Source organism: Chiloscyllium punctatum, chromosome 41 (assembly GCF_047496795.1).
Source record: "Chiloscyllium punctatum isolate Juve2018m chromosome 41, sChiPun1.3, whole genome shotgun sequence".
NCBI classification, from domain to species: domain Eukaryota; kingdom Metazoa; phylum Chordata; class Chondrichthyes; order Orectolobiformes; family Hemiscylliidae; genus Chiloscyllium; species Chiloscyllium punctatum.
This window is the reverse complement of record NC_092779.1, coordinates 20,849,728-20,872,726: the sequence shown is the minus strand read 5'-3', so window position 1 is coordinate 20,872,726 and position 22,999 is coordinate 20,849,728. Positions and strand designations below refer to the sequence as shown.

The 22,999-nt window shown below is 35.8% G+C and overlaps 1 protein-coding gene across 5 annotated transcripts in view; it reads right to left on the bottom strand.

Moving 5' to 3' along the window:
• Positions 1-22,999, bottom strand: part of exoc2 (exocyst complex component 2) — a 308,570-nt gene that overhangs the window by 262,443 nt on the left and 23,128 nt on the right. The window contains exon 2 of one of the 5 annotated variants that reach the window (XM_072560530.1): positions 13,447-13,512. The exons of the other annotated variants lie outside the window; for them this stretch is intronic. The gene's annotated coding sequence lies outside the window, so the exon portion shown is untranslated. The remainder of the gene's footprint in view (positions 1-13,446; positions 13,513-22,999) is intronic. 5 annotated transcript variants of the gene reach the window in all.

Here is a 22,999-nt window from a genome sequence, read left to right as displayed (position 1 = left end):
TTCCTGAGTTCCATATGGATTTCTTAATGCATGAAAAATCTGGTTATTATTTCAGTCTATAAAGAAGACCACATTTCACAGGAGGTTAGCAATCTGTTTCTGCACATTATTTCATATAATCTCCAAGTGTCATTAAATCTGCAGAATGATTGAAGTTTTAAAGAATGCCTTTAATAGATAAAAGTGGCACTTGAAGATGAACAATCAAGATCTCAAATAGTAACAAGGCACTAACATACAGCACATTCTTCTGAAAACATACTCAATAACAATTGGCAAACAAGAATGGTGAAGAACTGCTGTCACATGTAAATGCGTGTGTTGTAAATTGAAATCTAGCTGTATTTGAGGCTCCATCTGTCATCACAAAACTTTCAGCACCCACCCCCCAAATTGTTCTTAAAAAAAATAACAAACTCATTTTTAGTGTTTTTAAGTTTTACAAATGAATCAAGTTTTAAAAATATTGATAGCCTTTTCAAATTAAGCTTCTCTTTCAATGCTTTGTTTCAACATTAACATACAATACTAAGGTGCATTATCGTTTGGAGTGTGTTGTTTTAATTTTACCAAGGTTTTGTAAACAAAAGTATTTTCATTAAAATCATTACCTACAATTCAAAAGTATGACGATAAAATAAAAATTAGACAGGCAACACATTTTATCAATAATTATCCAAAAGAAATTACCCTTTTTTGCTCCATTATAGAACAGGAAACACTCCTTAAGTTCCACAACTATGCATAACTAACACTGTTAGTAGCTTGTGTTGTTTCAATGAAATTTATTGTCCAAATACTAATCAAAGAAATCTCTCACTTGACAGTTATTCAGTGAATCAATAAAAGTAGCTTCATAACGTTTCACATCTCATGCTATCCACAAATCAAAACTATCAAGTAATTTGACACAGCAAATCTATTACATTATATGAAGGTCTGAATGCAGTATTTAGAAAGTTTAGCTAAATTAACTCATCACTGTACACAGACTTAACCAATGCTTCAGAGTGTTTATCTACTAACCGGAGAGGAAATAGATAAATATATTCTTCCACCAAGCATGGCAATAACTTAAACTACCAGCTTCTAATAGGTTGTTTTTAATGATGCAAATTAAACCATATAAAAGCATTTCTTCATAGAGATAACGAGCACGGTTAAATTTTCAAATCACAACAAATACATCTGATGGATAAATAATGGAACATAATGCTGGAAGAAAGCCATATATTATGCTTCAAAGTTGGTGTTTTCGACTCAAAATAATCTGTTTGAGTTACTTTTTAAAAAAATTTTAAAACCCCTTGACATAAATACAGCCATACATCCTTCCAGACATTCAAATGTGCACCTAATGTATATTAATTACTCCAGAATCCCCAGAATTTGCAAAACGGTTATGAGTCCACTATAATATAACCATTCTGAAATGGCATAGCATTCTGAAAATGCTAGCTAGCATCCTACAATATTTAGAACACACTTCGTATCCTGTTCTAATATTCTTCTCACAGGGGAAAAAATGTTTAAATTTTGATTAACAGTTTATTTTATATGCCATGGTTACAGACTGCTACATTAAAGTATATTTAAATAAACATGACATTACAGATAGACAAGACTCCTAAGTTTTTTGTGATACAATGTAAAAATACAGGAAATAATCAAGTCACTATAGATGCAGTGAGTTGTCGTACAGAGCTATGGAATCTTTAGCAAGAAGTGAATCAGAACTAACCCAAATTTAACTTGGGCTCAAAACAGTTTGTAAAGTATTAATGCATCTCCAATGACGGCTTATTTTCTGAGGACACTTACATAGACAATCACTACACAAAAGGTCTTTGGAAATAATTTATGACTTATCAGAAATCTCTAAGAATTTATTAGGTCTTAAAAATTGTTCCTAATAGGTTTTTATACAGGCTTATCAATTGCCAAAAGAAGTTGAAGAAGCAAATTAACAAACTGCATTGTCTATAACTTTTTTTAAAACTAACCTCTTCTCCAGCACATCAATTAAACAAGTCATGCAAGTGAGAATTGATTTAAATTAGTCATTTTATGAACTGAAGCACATCATGAGTAAAATAATTTAAGAATTATTACTTCAAGCTTCTTTAGCACAGATTTCTCCCAATATTCTTGCACAGAAAATGTAACATTTATTTTTTCCTACATTACAACATTGACTAAACGACAAGGTGACTCACTGGCTGTAAAACACAGACATTGAGGTCAGGAAAGGTATTCTATAAATGTAAGCACTTTCTACCATCCCTCGAATTTAGGTAGATGAACATTTATTTTAGAAAAGAAAAATAAACTTTAGAATGTTACCATGGGTTCATGAACACACAAAAACCAAGAAAACAAAAAAAGTGTCATAATCAAGATTCTGTTTCACGTAATTAATCTCAGAAACAGAATTAGTAGTAAAACATGAACTATTTTTCCAAATAGCAAAGCAGATAAAATAGATTTTTGAACTGCAGTGCTACTCTGTATCCTCATTTGCTTCAAGCTGCAAAACCACTATGATGATACAAAACTGAGCAGTTGCTTCACAGTAAATCATCAAAAAAGGAACGAAGGATATCAAAATGTGGTATGTGTAACTACATTTGCAGTTGTTTTTAAAAACTGTTGTTCACATCCTTCATTACGCAGAATACGTGCAATGTGGAATAAACAACAGTAGGCAGCAGTAGTATTAGATTATAGTCAGTCTGCTCACGAATTCCTCTCTTTATAGGCAATTGAGGGGGTCAGCAGTTCCCAAAACAATCAGCTATTCAGCAACCCAGCACATGAAGTGTGAAATCATCTATGCCATGAAAAAAGTAAACAAGTGTCTCAGCAGTAGAAACTTCTCATCCAAAACTTGTCTGCAATTATGCCCATAAAACATTCATCTCACATTATGAAAAAAACACTTTTGTATTATATACATTGTTTTAACCAAAGTACACAAATTGGTTGCATTCATTAGTGAGAGATGTCAGTACTTCAAAAGTAATACTTGTTCATAATTTGTAAATACCATTAGCATCAAGCTCCTTCAAGTTGCCAAATCCTAAGCTACCACCTCAAAATTTAAGAAAATTCAAAAATAATGAACATCTATAAAATAAAAACAACTAAATTTTAAATCACTTGGAATTACTTCACTGGATTTTGTTGTACATAAGTTAAAATTATTATTTTCTTATAGATCTTTATATTTAAGACAATGGGGTGGAGAGAGAGAGAGAGAGAGGGAGAGAGAGAGAGAGAGAGAGAGAGAGAGAGAGAGAGAGAGAGAGAGAGAGAGAGAGAGAGAGAGAGAGAGAGAGAGAGAGAGAGAGAGAGAGAGACAGACAAAAAGCAACAGAAAAGTCACCACATTTGAAGCTTCCAAACCTTTTTTGCTCTTTTCCAAAAAAGAATCAAGATTCACATTGGAGGTCATCTGCAACCATTCTGGGCAAAGTTTCAATGTAGGAGAAAGTAAGCAAACAATATCTGCACGCTATCTTGTTAACATGCTTATCAGACTTAGAATTTAGTACTCAAACAGCAATTTAATTTAGGGACCATCCACAATTGATATTTTCAATATGCAATGTAGTTAAGAACGAGAAAATCAAAGCAAGAGAGGGCTCACAATCTTTCCTTTAAGTGATTTGACAGTTCTGCACTATATTAGTCTACGTACTTTGAAAGATAAATAATATTATGCATGCAAATCCAAAAATATATAGCAATTATAAGATCATCTATTCAGAATCCTATTAACGCTTAATAATAGTTTTCAACAAAATATATTGTGGTAAGAACTAAAGTGCTTTCATCCAACATCGATCAAAACATTTGGGTGAAAGAATTATTTGAAGTTATTGGAAATACTGAAGTCTGACACAGTTTCCAACTATTTCAAATGTACAGTAATACAAACATCTCTATCATAAGCTTTTGTATTTACTAAAAAACATTGCCTGTAATTTCTCAGACTATCATATTCTTAAAATAGTTTTCCAGATACCTTCTTTGCTTAAACCTTAAATCCTTAAAGCCTTAATATAATTAAGGAATAGAAATGGACAATTCTAGTCAAAAGTGATTGGTGGTAGACTAGTCTTTAGTTGAATATATAACTAAATTCATAGTCTTCACTGAGTCCTTGCAATACAGACATGGATGCCTAGAGAACTGACAGTTCACATTTTATCACAACAGCCATTTTTCTTTTCAAAACCAGAAGATTGCAATAACAAAACAGCGCTTTCCAATACAACAGTTGGTTCTGATGTGTTCTATTCATTCAATTTGAAATAGGAATGATCAAACTGCTTCATTCCCAAACTTAAGGTAGCTTTAGATATTAAAAGGGATGAAAAATAGCTACAAAGAGAGACAAGAAACTCATGAGTTAAAGACAATCCTACAGCAAAATATTGAAAATAATCAAGTTTGCTTTAAAATCATTACTCATTGCATCTTACTATGTAACTTATATTCAAGAAGCAACTTCTTTCAATCTTGCTTCATATTGTCAACTTTAAGAATTGCCACTGTAATGCAAACAACTCAGCTCATTCTGTGGAGGACAGCACTGCATTTACAAAATGTACAATATTTGCATTATCTGTTAATTTATTTTCAACTATCTTAAAAACTCATTTCAGTATGGGGTAAGTGAGCAGCATACAAACAGCTATATTATTGTGTCTCTTCATCTAAGTTATAAGGTGTAGCCCTGGCAGTCAAGCAATGATATTTTTCCAATTAATTTTCAACAAAGAAGAAAATCTCTCTCAAATAAAAAAACAGAAATAATTAAAAAATACAATGCAAGCCTACAATGAGACAAATGAATGTTTCATCATTCTTTTGACAAAAACAGTACTTCTCTTCACGATGTTGATTGGTCAGTATTTTACCAAGCAGCTGGTGTTCACATACATATTTTTATAAGTTTTCAAGCTCTATAGCAAGACTGACTGAATACTGTTAATAAAGGAATTAATTCAAAAGTATAAATGGCTGGAAAAGTAGTTCAGTCAGCAGATGAGAAAGAAAGAAATAGTCAACTTTTCAATCATAATGTACCAGAAAGTATTTTTGTGTAGATGTCCCACCTGAAATGGTAGCTTTTTTTCTTATTTTACTCAAACAAATTATGCATTTTCTCGATCTTCTGTTTGTACTTAACAGGTAAATCCTGCATAGTGGCAATGCTACAGTCTTAAAATGTGAAAGCATAAAAGTTTGAATCCTTCCACAATGAAAGTACTTGTGGCACCAAAATGAACACTTAGAGTTATTTATTAAAAGCACATTATTCATTATTATTGGCAAATCCCCAGCGCTAAATGTCCATCAATAATCACTAGGTTACAGGCAGTGATTACAACTCTTTTCAAATAACTACTCAAGAGCTCAGCTGCAAATCTCTAGTTCCATCAGGTTTTACATGGAATTACCTACTTGTTAGAATAAACTAACAATATTATCACTGTAGCTCCAATCACAAGTAAGCAGCAAAATCTTTTGCACTGCAAGTCTCATCTAGAAAACCAACATAATGGAGCTTCTCATATTTTGAAGATTCATTCATAATTAAAAACAAAGACAGCTCAAGCATTTCAAATGGCAATTCAATAAAGGTTGTTTGAACAGATAGTAGAAACAGAAGTAGACCATATGTCCCGTCGAGTCTGCTCCTTCATTCTATAAGATCATAGCTAATCTTTTTTCTCAACTCCATTTTGCTGCTCATTCCCCACATGCCTTGATTCCCTGAGACATCAAAACTCTATCTTAGCCTTTAATATATTCAACAATGGAGAATTCATAATTCTCTTGGACAAAGAATTCCACAAGGATTTATAACCATATACTGTAAGTGAATAAACTTCTCATCTCAGCCCCAAATTAATAGCCTCTTACCTTGATCCTATTTTCCCCGAGCTGAAACAATGTCTCAGCATCTGCCCTGTCAAGCCATTCAGAATCTTGCATGTTTCATTGAAATCACCTCACATTTTCCTCAACTCCAGAGAGTATAGATCCAATTTACTCACCTCTCATTCCAAGAACACTAATTCCAGGTACCAATCTTGTGTACATTCATTGCCAAGACAAGTATATCCTTAACTATGGAGAGCAAAACTGCATACAGTAATCAAAGTACTGTCTCAATAAAGCCCCAAACTGGAGCTTTACCCTTTTACTCCAATTCCTTTGTCATACACCAATTGTTTATATTATACAAGCTTCATACGTTAAAAATTCTGCCTTTTGACTTTTGCAACTTACACTACATACCAGCTACCACCTTGTTGCCACTCTATCAACTTGACAATATCTTTTTAAAGCCTCGTTATATACTGCTCGCAGTTAGCATTCCCATCTAGCTTTATATCAGCAAACTTAGATATATTATTCTGTCTCTTCATCTAAGTCATGAACACAGAATGTAAATAATTGAGGACCCAGCACTGAACCTTCCAGCAGTATTAGCTACAGCATACAAAATGAAAAAGCCTCATTTATCGTTACTCTTTGCTTCTTGTTTGTTAACAAATTCTCTGTCCATCTAAATACATCAACCACAACTCCTTATCAAATGTATTAATCTTTTGAAGATCCAATTATGCTTCAATTTCTGGTTCCCTTTTATCAACCTTATTAGTTACATCAAACAGCTCTAATAAATTTGTCAAACATGATCTGCCTTTTGTAAAAGTATACGGACTTGAACTGGTTTAATTATAACAATACAGAGCTATTTTCAATTGCCGATCAAAATACATGTGTTTTTACTAGTTTTTCACATCTTCAAAACATTAAACATTTTGGTTAACTTGTTAAAGTAAATAGCCATAGTATATTGAATTCTCAGTCAGATCTGAAAGAATAGTTCAGAAGCAGGATAGAATTCTTCATCGACAAAACGACTGATTGCAGGACATATGATCAGTTGAAATTCATTCATGCCAGACTCAATAAACCGGTTCAATAAACAAAAAGAAAATGCTACATTTAGCAAAGCAAATTATTTTACCATGCCAAGTATTCTTGACATAAGCTACATTTAATAATAGGTTCTTGGGAGAGATGGTGGCAAAGTTGTAAAATAAGAGGCCCGGTCTAACAGTGTGGGGATTTGGGTTCAAATCCTACCACAGCAGCTGTTGACATTTAAATTCAAGTCATAAATCAGGAGTACATGGAGGGCGGCTGTTGTGGCGCAGTGGCAGTGTCCCTGCCTCAAGTCCCATCTACTTCTGAGATGTGTATTATTAGGAATATCTAAATTGGGTATATATAGCTATCTCATTGATAGGTGACCAGAATGACTGGCATCACTGGTTGTTTAAACTCTTGACGGATTCAAAAGTGCCCTTAAGTGACATGACCTTCATGCGACTCGAGATCCACATATTTAATTAATGATTAGGGTTTTCCCACTACCTGGCAAAATCTGACGACAACTTGAAGTAATACTGGCCAATAAAAATTTTAATATTTAAGCTTGCCTTCCTAATTCTCAGATGACCCTCTATTGTAAACTTTCATTACAATACTTAGTTGGAACTACCACCAGATGGACCAGTCTCTATTGCTCATCATATGGTATTTGAGATGTTTTCTATCTCTTCATTTATTACTTGAAAGACAAAGTATTAAACTCCCATACTGGATCTGATTCAATGTCTAAGTAGACTGTTTGCTATAACTCTTTCATTTTATAATCCATTTGTTACAGTTCTGTTAAAGAAGATTTAAACATGTCAGCCTCATTCACTTAACCTTCATCCCTCTTATTTACATTTTTGAACACGATATCAAAAAATTGAAATTTCAAATTATTTCCTTCATCATAGATGCCTCTCCTTCCTGTCTAATTTTATGGGCCTGGGATCCTTTCACAATAGAATCAGGTAACAATCGAGGATGTTCCACTTGTCACATCACATTTTTAATATGTCCACTGGTTTTTCCACCACACGACTGTGGCCAATATTTTTACCAGAGCAACAGTGTTACATGCATTATTTAAAAGATGCACATGAACTTGCCAAGATCCTTTGGTGGTACCATCCAAACACATTACCACTGCCACCTGAGGGGACAAGGACAGTAGACATAAAGGAAAGGCAACATCTGCAAGCCCCAGTCCAATCCACACATCATCCTGAACTTGAATGATATCACCGTCCTGACCTGGAACGGTATCACCATCTCTTTGTGACAATAAGAAATCTAGAATTCCCTCCTAACAGTTAGTATATCAACACCATATGGACTGCAGCAGCAAAAGCAGCAGCTTATTACCAACCATAGGCAGTTAGGACTGAATAGCACATGTTGGGAAAGACAGTGAATCCCACAAGTAAACACTTTATTTTAGAAGAACATAGACAGTGAAATCACAATGAATCACATCTCAAGGAGTCTGCCCACAAGTCTCTGTAAACTGGAGCTTTGAGATAGCCAAGGAGGGCCTGATGCAATCAGATTTTCCTATAAACACAGTCAAAAAAATTACCAATGAAAACAAAGCAGTAAATTATGAAAAATGTATTTATTTTCAACTTGTACACATTACAATGCCCTGATCTTATAAAGTAAAAGGCATCAAGGAGGTTTAGGAGCTAGCTTCGTAAAAACTCAATAATATTTTCTGCTTAGCTGGCTATCTTTGACCAAATGTGATAGTCTACCCTACCATCAATGCAGTCAAAACTGTTTTTGTACTACAGTTCCAAATTGCAGAGCATCTCTACAGCCTTTATGGCTGCAACTAGAGAAACAGGCAGGTAGGCGGGAGGGCAGGCATTCAGACTCCTCAGGGTTATTGGATTCCTCAGTTGAAGAATGCACTACATCTATGATTACCTCACTGGTCAATTCAATTTCTTTTATTCCTTCATAAGATGTACGGATTGCTGATCAGACCAGCATAGAAAGTGGTGTGCTGCCTTTCTTGTACCACTGCAGTGCACTCACAATACTTTTAGTGGGGTAGTACAGGATTCTGGCCCAGCAATAGTGAATGAACAAGCTCCGGTTCCAACTCGGGATGGTGTGTGACATGCAGAGGAACTGTAGAAGGTGATGTTCTAATGTATTTGCTGCCCTTGCCCTTCTAGGTTTTAGATTTAGGTCTTAGGTTTGGAAGGTGCTGTGTAAGGATTTGAGTGAATTGTTGCACTGCATCTTATAGATGCTACACATAATGCATCCACTGTGCGTTAGTGTTGGAGGGAGTGAACACAGAAGATGTCAGATGGAATGCCCTTCAAGCAGGCTGTTTTGTCCTGAATAGTTGAGCTTCTTACGTATTGTTGAAGTTGCTCCAATCCAGGCAAGTGAAAAGTATTCCATCACACTCCTCATTTGTGGCTGGTGAAGAAGCTTTGAGGAGACAGGAGGCAAGTTCTTGTTGCAGAATTCCAATTGCTCTAATAGCCATAGTATTTATATGGCTGGTTCAATTAATTGCTGGTGAATGATAACTCCAGATTTTGGAAAGTTGATGGAAGCCTTGGTTCAAAATGTCTTACAAACACATTGGCAGAATCTCCTATTTCTTAATAATGTCCAAGTTTCATTTTATACCACAGATTTCCCTTGCTGTATCAATTTCACTTTGTATCCAACCAATATGTTTAACATTCTCACAGGTTTAACCATACATGCAGAATTTGAATGCAATTTGACAGGGAGATCTTATTAAATGATGGCTTGTCCAGCACTCAGCAGTTAATTCCAGCTTGGTTTTACTCCACGCCAAATGGTTGGCATGGTCACATGACAAGCTTGCACAAATTCACCTAATCTAGACATATCAATCCAGAACCTAGGCTTATCAAGGGCATCATCCTATTGAATTCAATATTCTGCTGGCAGGAATGGCAAACAACTTTGACACAATCCGAATTTTGAATTATGTTAATTCAACTCATTAACTTATAAAAGGGGGATTGGCACTTAAATAGTCTATTACTAGAATCCTAAGACATCCCAAAATGCTGCAAAGTAAATAAGATTTTTTTTAAATGATGTAAGAAGCACAAAAGCTAATTTGTGCAATATAAATTCGCACTAAATGCTATTACAACAATGAGCCACTCACTTTTTTTTGTTAGTGATGTTAATTTAGGGATAAATATTATCTAGGTCACCAGGAAGACATCCCCTGGTCCAATCAGAAATCATGTCAAAAAACTTTATTACTCCCACCTGCAAAAGACCGACAAGACCTTCGTTTAACGTGTCACCCAAAAGTCAGCATTTCACACTTTGCAGCACTTCCTAGCTACTGCATAAACTGGCAGTCCAGATTTTTTAGCTCAGATTGATAGACTGAGACTTTAATGCATCACCTCCTGACTCAAAACTAATAGCTTGTCCACAGTTGACAACTAAAACAGAATGGATGCCAACTTGGATTTAAAAATGGTACACAAACTGAGTATTTCAACTATTGGCTTTGTACTCATAGTTTAGGGCATTTGCAGAATCTCTCCCTTGAATTAATGTTTAATATTTCAATTCACAATATCAACCACTCTCAACACTTTAATAAAGCATGTTAAATAAAATATGTTAAACAGATAACTTTCAGGCTTCTTATTGTTACATGACTTCAGGTAAAATAGGTATTGCAACAATACATTGCAAGAGCATCTGGATGCATTAAGGGCCAACATAAGAAAGTAATCTTCTTCTTCGTGCATACTTGCACTTCAGACATAGGCATAAATGGTATCTCAGTCAAAATGAGAACAGGACAATTAACAAAATATGCCAAAAATATTATTATAGCTCACTTTTATGTGGAATACATTAGAATTTGAACAATCATGACAAATTTATACTGCACCAAAAAGTTGAACACATTACTTTTTCAAAGTCAAATCAACTGGTTCAGCATTCTTTAATACTTTGCAGACTGAACGTCTTGACAATGTCAAGCACTCCAGTGTACGTCCAGTCCATTAATAAATGGTAAGATAATCAAAATTACAAACTTACGGATTGTGCAAAGGCATCACTTAAATTTTAAAGCGAAAACAAAACACCCTTCATTCTATTTAATATTTTGCACATCAATATTTCCAACAGCCATTTGGGTGATCAGTAAGCTGCACATTTGGAGCAGTTGATTTTGACAAGTTGGTCTCATTCAAGTACAACCTTTAATACAAATGTTTAACATGGTACATTTAATACGCAACAGGAGATGCATTTCTTACTGTCTATCACCAGCAAGAGTACAAATGAAAAATGAGCTTGATGATTTTTTTTCCTCAGTTTTTTTGCCATGAATTGATAATCTCAAATCAAATCTGTGCACTATACTTTTTTACTGTATATTACACAATATTTCACATCCCCAGCTAACTGATCTGAATCACAATCAGCATTCAACCAAATGACTGATGTGTAGCTAACCCCTATGAAGGGATCTGTTACATATCAAAAAACTGTTGTAAAAAATATGGCCTTTAAGAATTTTTGATCACAGACACAGGCCAGTGCCGATCTTATCAACTGCTGAGGCATACACCATTAGCACTACTCTTAGCTGAATTGAAGGCACATTAAAATCAGCTGTGGGTATTCTATACTTGCTCCTTGAAAATTAATTTTTTTGGAGAAATGTTTCATGACATAGTCTGTACTTTATAATAAACAGCAGTTTCATCAAAAGCAATAGAATGCACAAAAAACCTTGACACCATATAAATGATCAATTCTAATATCTGACTAAACTATATTTTATTCACCCTACAACCCTTGCATATCTTAAAATGGTCAACTACAAAAATGTACTTCACGCACAATCTCATGTTTTAGTTTCTTAACTGTTATCCAAGCAAAACCAAGTTCAGTTTCAACCACCCTAATCAACACACGGTGGGCAGCACAGTGGCACAGTGGTTAGCACTGCTGCCTCACAGCGCCAGAGACCCGGGTTCAATTCCCCCCGCCTCGGGCGGCTCTCTGTGTGGAGTTTGCACGTTCTCCCAGTGTCTGCGTGGGTTTCCTCCCACAATCCAAAAATGTGCAGGTTAGGTGAATTGGCCATGCTAAATTGCCCGTAGTGTTAGGTGAAGGGGTAAATGTAGGGGAATGAGTCTGGGTGGGTACGCTTCGGCGGGTCGGTGTGGACTTGTTGGGCCGAAGGGCCTGTTTCCACACTAAGTAATCTAATCTAATCACACTCAGTATTTCCAGTTTTTGCTATAGTGGGTCAATTTCAACCCTTATTCATAATACTATATCCCACTTTGTCCAGTTTGGATATCCTACAATTTGTTTTTGATGTCTTACTGGAAAAACATTCATTAGGTATGCGATTGATACAAGTCAAGGTGAGGGCTGCACTTTTAAAAGGTTTGTGCATTAAACACACTTGACCTCCAATGTTTAGCAAATTGCCGGGCCAGCAAAAGCTGAATTCCAAGGCTGCTGGATTAAAAAGGCACTTACCTGTACAAGAAAAACTAACTTTGAAAAATAGGTTAATGATTAATGAAGTATACAGAAAAATATTACTGCAAATCTCCAGAGAGCTCAGGATGGAACCAGACAGAGTGTATGGTCTCCTCTCACCAGTGACATTTCAAACTTTGGTTTGTAACACAAAAAGCGTAACATTGAACAGAACCACCCTACAGCTCAGACAATAGTAAGCAGTTTCACAACTTGCCACACAATGTGTACCTACTATTTTCCTCTGTGCATTCATTTTAAATAATGTTTATAAACTAACACATGCAGAAACGCATGCTTTTGACTGACCAAAAATTTAACTAAAGGCCTCAAAGGAGTTACAAATCATGCATAATGCTGGAGCAGGGAGATAACTATAATAAAAGAGATTCTGAATAAAACAGCAAACAGCCATAAATATGAATCAAAATACAATTGATTTTAAAAAGTGACAGAATAAGCTTAGAGAGCCAGAACAAATTTTTTTTTATTGCCCTGTAGTCTAGAACAGATTCAAACTGATAACAGAATTTTCTGTTTAATAATATTCACAAGTTAAAAACAAAATCATTTTCTTTTCTACTTAGTATAAATTTAGATTTTCCAAATGAGGTACAGCTGTGTATCATCATTTATTGCACATCTAGCAAACAGAGCTAGATCAATTACTAGCTAATAAGAAATTTGGTTTCAATAGTATTCTTCACAAGCTCAGCACACCTGAAGGTCTTTACAGGCAAACAAAGATTTTTGAGATCCCTGTTTAAATGGATAAAATGTAGCAGCCAGTAAGCACACAGCAAGATTCCAGCCAGACAGCAGGATAAACTACACTGCTTTTACAAAAATCAAAACAGTCCTTGATTTAATACCATACCAAAGATACAGCTTCTCTAATTATGGAGGGTGAACTATATGTCAATTAAGTCTCTATTTTGATTAAGGACTCACCATGCCTCATCAGCAAGAAATCTTTACAATTTCGGATGAACAGGAATGGACTGGACTGTGATCTTCCTGAAATGAAAGAACATGCTGACTTAAGATGCTAAACATGCTGAAAATCTGATGGTGCCCAACGTCTATGAAACCGTATCTCAGCAAGGCGCTAAGATCTACTTATTCATCACAGTATGTGGTCGTTGCTGGCAAGGTTGGCATTCATTGCAGATTGCCTTTGAGAAGCTTATAGTTAGTCTTTTATCCTGTCATTAGATAGGGAGCTTCAGTAGATTGATCCAATGACATTGAAGGAATACAAGCCCAGGTTTGAAGACTTAGAGGGGAACTTAAAAGGTGACAATTTATCCTTTCGGCTTTCAATGCTTTAAGAAATATGAGACACTCTTGCCAAAAACATGGATGGGAAAACATTGTCTCTTTCTATCCTGGAAGTTAATATAAGAGTAGAAACAAATTACAGTGTGTACAACAATTAAGGAAGGATAAGAACAGTGAAGAATTGAATACCGTTGACTTGTTTGTTCACTCATTAGAAGGCAATGTGTTCCCAATGAGTTGATAAATGAAATTTGCTTGCACTGTACTGACAAGTCCATGGTAAAAAAATATAGTACTTCATAAAACATCCTGAAATGTGTTTAAAGCTAAGAAGTCTAAAGTGAATGTCACTACAGTACATGACCTTTTACCTTGCTGCAAAAACAAAAAGGTAAATCCCCAATAACAGCAATTTTGTTGGGAAAGTATTTGCTCTCAGGAATTAGCAGAGCATATTATTAGGTATTGTTTTGACTTTATTTTGTTTTCCATTTAAATCTATTTGGTTAAAGTGCTTTTGAGTATAAACACAGTTACGTAGTTTACCAAAGATAAGTTCTTTCAAGTAAAAGATTCAAAATTCACATCAAATGCATTGAAGCCCCACAACAGCATTGTTTACACAGAAATATAGTATAACTCAAATAACGTTACATGTCTCAAAAGAAAACAGAAATTGTTTATGCTGCTACAGAAATTTCAGTAAGGCTTTAAATGATATAAAATACCTAAATCAAATTAAGCCTCACAATCTCATTTTTAGCTTTCAATGATCGAGAGACTGAAATGCTGCACTGCTGAGAAACTGCCATGAAAATATAACCCATTGCATTCCTTCAAAATAAATAAGCAAGGCCACCCAAATTTTCAATTAGTGTTAGTGTACAGCACAGGAAATGGCTAGCTATCCGTCAAAAGACGCCCTAGGCTGGGTCGTGGATACGGAACAGTGACAGGAAGACTTCAAGCAGGAACACAAGCTCAGCGTGAAAATGGCTTGTCTCCAATGAAAACTGGAAGCTAATAGGTTAATACATATTTCCTTAAACATACAGCACTGACACCACTGATGTGTAATTTAATTCTGACAGAGATTACAACCAAGCTCCCATTTTTCTTGTATTGAAACACCAAACGAGAACATCAACATCACTGTGTTCTGGGAGGGCGGGTAGGAGGTAATAAATAGGGCACAAGTAAGCTGACTAAATATTTAAACTGCTGACTGGATTTTAAACAAAGGGAAAAATGCTGTTGGGCACCCTTAAGGAGAGGATGAGAGAGAGAGAAAAAAAAAAGTGAGTGAAAAAGAATGGGAAAAATCAAGGAAGTAGTGAGTGTTTCTTTTTTCCAAGTCACAGAATACAGCATGCATAGGCAGAAGAGAAAAATCAATCAATTCTGGTAGTCCCAGTCCCTGTTAATCTGTAGAGAAGGTTGGAATAAAAAAAAGATAAGCAATCCCCTAAACATGAGGAAAAAAAAACAGCATGCAAGGTCAAATCTTGCACATCTCCTAGCAGTATTTTTCAGAGCAATTACAGTGGATTGATGTGCCAGGCCACTTACTAATCCAACTGTAGTTTCAGAATCACGGTATTTCGAAAGAAGAGGGAGGCAGAGTTAAAACGATGTTGGGTAGAAATATGATTCTAATATGACAGAAGGTAGAACAGGAGGGGGAGAAATCAGGTTAATAGAGTTATGATATCACCAGGTCATTTTTAAAACAAGTATGAACATTTAGAATCTGAGCTATTCAAAGCCGCTACACACCGCTTTAAATTTAATTCATCAAAGCTACCTGCCACATTCCTTTTGTTTAAATTTTGATAAAGATTCTAGCTTTGATTTTCTTTTGAAAAAGAATAAAACTATAATAGTATAACATATAAACAGAAAGGAAGCAGAAGAAAACTAAATGTTTGAATGATGTAGAACACTGTAATTTACACATTTTTCAGACTAAACAATTTTTTTTCGCCTTTGCAAAATTTGTTTACGATAAACAAATTATAGAATTATTTTTGCACCAATACAAAATATTGTACAAGAGCATCTGTAGTCAACATAAATGGCACATCTCATTAATGATATTATTCAAAACAAACTCAAAACTATTTGTTTGATCCTTCAAATAGTTAATAATTATTGCTGACAAATTATTATAGGATTTTACAAGATGGTCCCAGTTATCTAAAGAACAGTCAACTTCAAAGCATCATCTATAAATGTAGTTCAGAATATGCCATGGTTCAAAGTGAGGCCACTATATCACGACAATAGTGAATTTTCGGAAGGAAATTCTTAACAATGCTTTGTAGCTCTTTCAACTACAAGGGCATCCACGAAGGTTTAAAGCTCTACTATCATGAAAGTATATAGCAGAAATTTAGGTGGACCAAGTTAAAAGTTTGAGAAAGATAAAAAAAGGCAACATTGATTGAAAAGATCTCTCTCATTCTAATTATTTTTATACCCTGGACATGAAGCAATTTTGCGTTCCCTTTAAGTTAAGCCTGAATGCTGTTGAAACCAGAACAGTGACAGTGGCAAGCAGTGATCTTCCGCTGGGATAAAGAAATAAGGATACAATGAACAATTCCCATTCTTATATTCCAAAAGTTAAGTATTTAGCTTGCTTCAGTGCCTCAAACAGCTGTGACAATTTTATCAAAGCAATAGGCAGCTTCAAAAACATTAGTTTTATTTTATACTGAATAGCTGCAAACATTAATTTCTATGCTGCAGAACTAGGAATGAAAATTACCATCAATTTTTTTTTATTTCAACTTGGCTCAATCGTTTGCATACTCATCTGATAAGATTTCAAAGAGAAGTCCAGTGGAATCTCAGGTGACACTTATGCTAGAGGCATCAGTTCAGCTGGGCTAAAAACCCCATGATCGAAGAGTGTGCTGCTGGAAAAGCACAGCCAGTCAGGCAGCATCTGAGGAGCAAGAGAATCGACATTGAGCATAAACCCTTCATCAGGAATGAGGCTGACGAAGAGCTTATACTCAAAACGTTCCTTTATGTTTCCCTTCTCCTTAGATGCTGCTTGACCAGCACCACACTTTCTGATCTCCAGGATGTGATCTCCCTTTCTCCCAAAAGCCTCATGGCACTATTTAAAAAAGATCAAAGCAGTTTGCCCAATAAACATTTACCCCTTTAAATAAAATTACCAAATTGCATGAACTGGTCATTTTCTCATAACTGTGTGTTTGCTGTTTCTGTTGTTTTCAAAACCCAGGACATTTAGAGGCAAAAATTAATTAGGGATAGTCAGCATGGTTTTGTGCGAGGAAAACTGTATCACAAACTGTGCTTTCGAGTAAGTTATCAAAAAGGCATAGGATGGCAAAGCAGCAGACACGGTCTATTTGGATTTTAGTAAAACGTCTTTGACAAGGCTCCACATGGTAGACTAATAAGCAAAGTTAGGTCACATGGGATTCAGGGTGCGCTTGGCAATTGGATACATAATTGGTTTAATGGCAGGAGACAAGTGTAGGATGGTGGAGGGTTGCTTTTCAGATGGTGGAGGCCTGTCATCAGCAGTGTTCCGCAAGGATTGATTCTGGGTCCTCTTTTGTTTGTCATTTACATAAATGTTTTGGATGAGAATATTGAAAGTATGGTTAGGTTTGCAGATGACACCAAAATTGGTGGCAAAGTTGACAGCGAAGATGGTCTTCTAAGATTACAAACATATCTTAATCAAATGAGTCAATGGCCTAAAAATGGCAGATGGATTCAACCTGGATAAGTGCAAGACAATTAATGTTAGGGCCTTAGGTAGTGTTGTAGAACAGAGGGACTTAGGGGTGCAGGAACATAATTCTTTGAAGTTTGTGCCACATAAAGACAGGGTGTTAAAAAGGTGTTTGGCACACTTGCCTTAATTGCTCAGTCCTTTACGTATAGGAGTTAGGAAGTAATGTTGAGGTTGTACAGGATCTTGGCGAGGTCTCTTCTGGAATACTGTGTCCAGTTATAGGCAGGATATTATTAAGCTGGACAGGGTTCAGAAGAGATTTACCAAGATGTTGCCAGGTTTGGAAGATTTGAATTATAAAGAAAGGCTATGACTTTTTCCACTGGAGCATAAGAGATTGACCTGATAGAAGTTTATAAAATTATGAGAAGTATGGATCATGTCAATGATAGTTGTCTTTTCCTAGGATACAGAGATTTCAAGACTACGGGGCACATTTTTAAGGTGACAGGAGAGAGATTTAAAAGAGACATGAGAAGCAATTTTTATTCACAGATGGTAGTTTGAGTTTGAATGAACTTCCGGAAGAAGTAGTGGTGGACGTCGGTACAATTACAGTGTTTAAAAGATATTTGGATAGGTACATGAATAGGAAAGGTTTGGAGTGATATGTGCCAGGAATAGGCAGACGTTTAGTTTGGGATTATGTTCGGCATGGACTAGTTGGACCAAAAAGGGTCAGTTTCCGTGCTGTATGCTCTATGTACCCAGTCCTCAGTATATCTCTTTCAACTCAAGAAAGAGTTGAAAGATCCATGCTTCTCTAATTCTAGACTCAGAAACCTCAACATTAACTGCTTCATCATTGGCAGATATGCCTTCAGTTGTCTAGATTTTAATTTGCCTCACTTCTACTCCTTTCTCCTTTGAAAAATTTAAAACCTTCCCCCTTTGTGATATATTACTAAGTTAGAAGTCACACATTATTTTTTCATGCTTAACAGGACCTCCAAGACACGTACATGTCAAGACTATAAAACATGAAATATCATCCCCAATACACAGTGAAATCACAACCAGTCAAACTTGAATAACTTGAAATGGCTTACATCAAAGTCTTCAACCATTCCTAATGGCAGAATAAAAAATCCAATAGAAGAATACCTCAGATAAGCCGAGGTTACAGACTGGTAACTTTACATTGGCTGATTGTTTGACACGATCAAAGGATAAGCTCATGCACAATCAGAGCGGTGTTAGGACATGCTAGGGCATGACATTAAGCCGTTAAAGTGCATTCGAATACCACACATGGCGAAAGCTGTGAGAAAGTTAAAAGTGCTGTTGATTAGAGACAAAGTAAAGTTAATACAACAAATTAAAAATCACAGTGCAAAACTAAAAACAGACATCGCTGAGAAGTGGGAGTTTCCACCACTGAGTTTATCAATCATTCTGAAACACAAAGTGAGGATCCTGGAACAGTTCAACATTCAGGCATCCTCTGCAGAAAGGAAGGGGAGGAGAATGGCTGTGTATCCCATCGAAGAAACTCAACTAATTGGTTGAAGGAAGCTCAATGAGACTACATTCCCACATCTCTGGTCCAATTCTGTAGTGAAGACGAGTCACTGGTCACAAGCTGGGGTCACTTGAATTTCACCTGAAATGACGGATGGCTGGACAAACTCATGGCAAGGCATGGCATTGTCTTCTGTGCAGTAAACACCGACGGTATGACAGTTAGAACTGCACTAACAGATTAATGGCTGCATAATGGTCTCATCCACATCCTGAACTAGTATACAGAGATTGACATTTTAACACATCTGAAATTGGACTCTGTCCTTTACCAGATTACTATTTCATGTTTAAAAAGTAATAGTTAAAAGAAATGTAAGGAACTTGTCACTAGTATGGTATGTGCCAACGTGGACAGCATTGAAAAGCTGCCATTTCTTGTGGTAGGAAACTCCAAGGAGACACATAGCTTTGTAAAAGTCAAGACATTACCCATGCAGTACAAAATTGCGTGGATGACCACCAGCATTGTTGAAGTAAGGATCAGGAAGTGGATAAAATACATTAATAGAAGACAGATCGTGCCAAATAACTACCATGTACATCCCAACAATGCTGACCTCAAGAGAATCAAGCTGGCATTCTTGCCTCCCAAGACCATGGCCAAGTTACAGATAGACAATGGACCGGAACAGGTCAGGAACATAAAAACTAAGTTCAGGTGGTAACTGATCGCTCAAGTTATCAAGGTCATCAATTAGAGGTAAGACTGCAATCCTATTTTTTTTCTAGAGACCATGATTATGATGAAGATGGCAAGGAAGATAGTGATAGAAACCACAAACACCAACTTCTGCCAGACAGCTTTATTTAGCTGCAAATGTGAAGGATGCCAAGAATGTAAAGCCAACTAACTCGACAACTGGGTTCTTTTTGCTCACCTGCTGAAATCCCCACAGTAACATCCAAGGAGACATACAGCAGAGGTGGATGATATCACATTTTGCACAACAAAACTGACAAATGTAGACAGTCTGTCTTCAATGTGATAACCTAAAATGTCTGATGAATTACTGACCACTCACCTGCCTGCTTCCCTAGCTGAAGCTATAAAGCCTGTAGAAATAGTGCCAATTTCTGAAGTATAGGACAAAACATGGACAACATGGTACATGATTGTACCACACTCACCTGAAGGCAGCACACTGGGCAGCAAAAGATTATCAAATTTTTGCAGTTAATTTTAAATGCTTTCCAATTTTTTTGTTACAAGGTCAGGCTAAAGAAATTGAAAAATGAAAACATTTTATATAGTTAATCATTGTGTTTTGATTGATATATTTTAATATGGAACATGTTCCTAGGTAATTGAGTTACATATGGGCCTCCTCCGCTATCTCCAAGTTCCGCTTAACACACATTTGTGGTGGGCCCCCTACTATTCAACTTATCATTTTACTGTGGTCCAGAGATTTATTCTTATTTATGACTCCAATTCATTAATTTGCTGAAACTCATTGGGAGACAGACATGAATGTCTGCTGTTCAGAGGTTAAGGGTGTAATCGCTTAAATTGCCCTATTATTTGAGGCAATATACAATTCTTGACACATTTCTTCTTTTCCACAAAGCTTTGAGGTTTTGTGCGCTAATAAATGACAAGGGTGTGAAATCACTCTTACTTTTCTCTCACTTTTTGAGCCTTTATGAATGAAATTTCAACAAAAGGTGTAGAGACGCAAGTGGTTTGCATTGAGACTGCACTGTTCAATGCCTTGAACATGGTACTCCAAGCTAAAACACATTTAATGCAAATATTATTTTAGTACCGAACAGGAGATGCTGTATAAAATATACTGTACATAATGGTTGGGTATAAAATTTCAGCTAAAAACCTTCCTGGAGCATGCACGACTATTCACATGGTTTTAATATTTACAGTGTCATTCTAAGTTACTGATAAATGTCATCATGTAATTGCCGGTCCAGGCCACTAAGCGGCTGTTCAGAACAAAATGTTTGAGGAGTCTCAACTCAACAAATTTATCCTAAAACTGATCATGGGAAACAACACAACCAATTTATTTGTTAAAAGTTAATTGAAAGCAGTATAACTGCTTTACCTTTTCTATAAATACAGAAGAAAACTGGAGAAACAGCCAATCCAAATTTGGCATAATTAAGGAAACAAACAAAGCTATAAACATAAAACAATTAATTAAGACAAAGAAATATCACTAGCACCTCCTGTGCCTAGTTCTTCACCCACAGACACTCAACACAAGCCACCACTTTTGTGTGTGTAGACAACCTGCAAGATGCATTATCACTATTGTATTGCAGGAAGAGTTACATGTTTTAGCTACATACTTTGATCAAAGGAGAGTTATCACAACTGTACGCTGTACATCACATCCACCATCCTCAATAAGGCAAACTGTCAAGAATTCGTCAAATCCACTGATATGTTATGGTTCTGTAAAATTATAGACTTTCAGATTATATTTTGAACACAAATAATGAAAAATGGCAGCTGTAATATGGGTGACCTTTGGCTCCTGAGCTCCACACCATCCTGAGTCTCAAGCAAATACTAAATAATTATGGGCATTTACAGCTATTCAGAAATTCTCACATGCCTTTCTCTATCGATAGACTGTCAACATAGTATAGCATTTCAGCCAAATCATCTTTCTGCTTCACAGACAAAAGAAACAAAACTCTGTTAGACAATTGTGGAACACATCCCAACAACCTATCATTGTACTATGTAGCCCCCTCATTCAAACTGGACAGGATAAATATCCAAGTGTCAATGACAAACAGAATGTGTAATCAACTGACAGCCTCTCTTTTTGGAAAAGGTTTTTGATCATGTATAAGTCACATGAGTGGAAGCCACCTTTGTATCTATTTTAAAAATAATAGAAAAAGCTGTTCAGAGGTTCCATAAAGAAAATCAATTTAACCAGCTGTATCAACTGAGTAACCATGATAACAAACAGTATTATCTTCAAACTGAGAAAAGGACTCTTCCAAATTCAAGTTCAGCTGAAAATCAACCTTATAATCCAAATATACAAAAAAAGCCTGACAGCTTATTGAGAAACTATTTACAAGTCCTTCACCAACTAGAAGCATCAGCTCATCGAATAAACTCCAAGCATGGCACTGAAAAAATACAATATTGTTAATGCTTCAAGACCAATGACCCTTCTTCAGAACACTGGACTCAAAACGTTAACTGTTCTTTTTCCTTACAGATGCTGTCAAGCTGCTAAGCTTCTCCAGCAATTTCTGGTTGTTTTTGTTTTAGATCTCCAGAATCTGTGGATCTTTGTTTTACTATAGTATTGTTTCTTTCTTCATAAGTATAGGATCATTTGTATGGGTGAGTGTGGAGTGTGTATAGAGTGAGATATTATAGTTATAAGCCTCGAGAACAAGCCTGGAACAATGTTTTTAATTTACAAATGTTAAAACTCTCAAAAAAGTTTACTGCTTGCCTTACTTAAAAGGTAAGAGGGCAAGAAAATATTTACAGTATAATACTTTGATCATGGGCACACAAATTCTGCCCATAACAGTAGACATTCTCTGTTAGACAAAATTGCTGTCCAACTAGTCTTCAATTAGTTTTTCAAATATCTACCAAGATATTTGCAAATGGCCACATATGCTACAAGAAACATGACATAGCTTTGGATTCTCCTTAATCCTATTTTTCAAAGGGGTTCTGTAAATACATTAGAGACAAAAGAGTAACGAGGGAGCGAATATGGCCCTTCAAAGATCATCAGGGCAGCATATGTGTGGAACAGCAGGAGATCGGGGAGATACTAAACAAGTATTTTGCATCAGTGTTTACTGTCAAGGACATGAAACGAATAGAATGTGGAGAAATAGATGGTGACATATTGAAAAATGTCCAAACTATAGAGAAATGGTAGTGCTGGACACCTTAAAACTCATAAAAGGTGG